Raw genomic sequence first — 3,352 nt, 5'->3', positions numbered from 1 at the left:
GACCTGTAAAATTATAAGACCCGTTTTAAATTCAAAACAGCCTTCCAAGTGACAGTGATCACCAATAGTTTAATATGTATTTGTGTTTTCAAACAATTTTTGTCCAAAATATATTGAATGCAATAAACAGATGTACAGTATATATTTTTATTTAAATCAATGATACCAAGATTATTTTGAACGTGTTTTATTATATGAACTTTATAATCAATCCTTATTTTAAGATACTTGTTTTTAACGATAATCCTCATCTTATCCTTCATCTTTTGACTTAATATTTTGGAATAATACCGTATTCTCTGCATTGTGTGTTTTTTTTTTAAAGTTTAGTTCTTCAAAATTATTTCACTTGATAACAGTAACTGGTTACGCACATACTTAACTGGATTCAGTAGTACAGTTCTATGTTCTTGATCTTGTTCAACACATCAATGGCTGCTTTCCCATTTAAAAATGTTGCACGGCCGCGCACCATATCTGAAACTGCGCGATTTCAGGAGTGTGTTGGCATTAGTCAGAAATCTGCTAATGAACTCTGTAATATCTTGCGGCGCATATCACATCACTTCATTTGTAATGTCAGAGATACCGATTGAGATGTTCACTGCCACAGAAAAGAAAAGAAAAAAAGATAATTAATTAATTAATTACCATACACCGAGACAAAAGATTTCTTAAAATGATATTTAAAACTATTCAATGTAAATTTATTTTTTAGGGTCATCAGGAACATTAGCCCATAATTTAGGAATACAGGAAGGGTATTTATCTTTCTGTTAACTAACGGGAAAAATTTATTCTCATTTAATTTTTTAATGGTAACTTCAAACATTTACAAATTAAACTATTCAAATATGGAATTAATTTTTGTTCAATTTATTTAGCTCATGACAGACCTCGCGTCAATATAATAATGATAACAATAATAATAATAATTAATTCTCCGAACTTTAAATGTTATTCTCCGTGAAGTAATGCCTTAGTTCGGCTTTAGAACCGAGTTCAAACTATGTGTTAGATGTAGGCTAAGTTATAGCGTAATACAAAATAATTCGGGGTTCTTACGGCCGTGGGTGGCAAACTGTGGTTATTTATCGCCTTGAAATCTGGGTGAAAATCTTGCGAGAATATCTAATCAGGTGATGGCTCTTGCGTCATTTTCCATTTATCGTAACTAGTTCTTGCAAAAATGTTAATGTCAAGTTCCTGTTAAACCCAAAGCACAGAACTCTGCTTGTAAGCACGTGGTTCTTTGAAGATGGAAGATGAAAGTATCATATCTCTGTGGTTCAAAGTTTAAAGCAATCGCCCCAGATTGTTCAGTCGCCCCAGACATGGGCAACAGCCACTCGCAGTATAGGGGTTAGGAGTAGTTGAAAAGAAAATCGGTTGACAATTCATTCAAAATTCGTAAGATGAAAGGAAATTCGAAACCAATCAACTGGCAAAAAATATTCAAAAGTGAAGCCGAACGACGAAATTGCGCCGATGAGCCAAAGGTTTCAAAATAGAACCAAGCTGTATTCCAATCAGATTGATAACTCGACGTTGGATTTTATCAAGAAGAGAAAGATGACAGGCGGGAACTTCAGACCAGAATTGGAACAGTACTAATATCTAATGGTGGATTTGTACACATGAAGTACTACCTCATGTGTAAGAAATATGCTGGCCCACTTCAAGCATCTAACCTTCTTTGAAAGTGTTTTTCTCTATGCTTTTAATGTGATTCTTACAATTCAGAAATGAAGATATTTTAAGGCCTAGCAATCTTAGAAAGCTCATCCATCCGAGTGGAGGCTATTTCAATAAATGTAAATTCACAATGTTTCGATCGATTGATGGGAAGCAACTGGGTATTCCTGGAGTCCAACCATAACTCGGCAGGCAGATCCCCAGTTTCCAAGTCACATCTAGATTAGAGGTCTGCAGCATTGACTGTTGTATGCACCTAGGTATGAAACAGGAAGAGGAGTGAAAAGAGTGAAAAAAAAAATTATGAAAACGTTCCACATTCTGAAAAACAACCCAATGTCTACGTTTTTTTGTTTTTTTGTTTTCTCTTTTGTGGGGATTTCACCCACCTTTATTTCTTTCTCTTTTTGTTATTTTTTTACATTTTTTTGTCATCAACGACATAAAAAATATCAAGAATCAAGGAAATTAAAATTAAATTGCACAGGATGCACAATGCACAATGTCTACGTTTAATATGGCAGACTAATGACGGGGTAGACAAAAGCTAGATAATTGATAGCATTGAAAACATTGGTCAATTGGCGACACTAATGGAACAGGGAGTATGTGGGTCATCTCTTCTAGATACTGTATATGTATTCCTTTTCTAATTATGTTGTTGAACTTTTTCTCAATCCATTACGGCTACGGCTTTTCATTGAGCTCGGGTGCATTGAAATTGATACACGAACGTCTTTATTCTGGAAAATAATAAATGCATGACGCTCTAACAGATTTGATGACGCGCTGCTAATATGATGACGTTTTCCAAGGTCAGTTTATTCGCCGTATTCGCGTTGAATGCATTTGCCTTTGGTCATCGATATTGTTTCATCGAACATTGTGCGGATCTTCCGAATGTTCTCTGTTAATGACTAGACGTTAACATTTAGGTAATCACTCACGTAAGAACAACAGGTACAATCTATGATACATCATTTGCAATATAAGCTTCAGGGACTTTGTTCACTATCATTATTATGATTTTAATGAATTTCAGTATTGGAAATTTGCGGTGCGGCCTGTATAACGTCACTAAAATAGAAATTGTAAGTATAAGATAAAAAAGGAGTTTCAAATTTACCAGAATACGGGTTAGATCTGTACATCGTTTAGGTCTCCGTGGCCTAATGGTATGATACTCTTCTTGATAGCGAGATTCGCAGTTTGGAATCCTGCCAGAGACACCCTTTTTTCATACAACTGAAATAAAAGAACTTTTCGTTGATCAGCTATGCTTGTTACGATTATTCGAGAACTGTTTTATATACCGTAAAGCTTCGAATTGAAGCCCCTTCTCCATTTTTGCAAACTTTTGATGGGCTTCTTTTCGAAATGGGCTGCTTTTTAGGATAGGCTTCTTTCGAGACTACAATTTGCAAAGTAAATAGGGGAGGAGGGTGTTTCTTTTCAAAATGAATGCTGTACATTTTGTGAATTTGTACAATTAAACAATAAATAAGGTCATTGTAACATCAATCTGTATTATGGAGTGTATTTAACTGGCATTAAATCACCTACTAATGTATAAACCAAGCTGGTTTTAAATTTATTTTGTTTTCTGAAATTCATGCACAGTGTATGTACTGTACTATCTCAAAAAGAAGCCCTTTAC

Source organism: Anneissia japonica, unplaced genomic scaffold (genome assembly GCF_011630105.1).
Source record: "Anneissia japonica isolate Jap-2015-1 unplaced genomic scaffold, ASM1163010v1 scaffold5067_len495651_cov149, whole genome shotgun sequence".
NCBI classification, from domain to species: domain Eukaryota; kingdom Metazoa; phylum Echinodermata; class Crinoidea; order Comatulida; family Comatulidae; genus Anneissia; species Anneissia japonica.
This window is presented reverse-complemented; position numbering follows the sequence as displayed.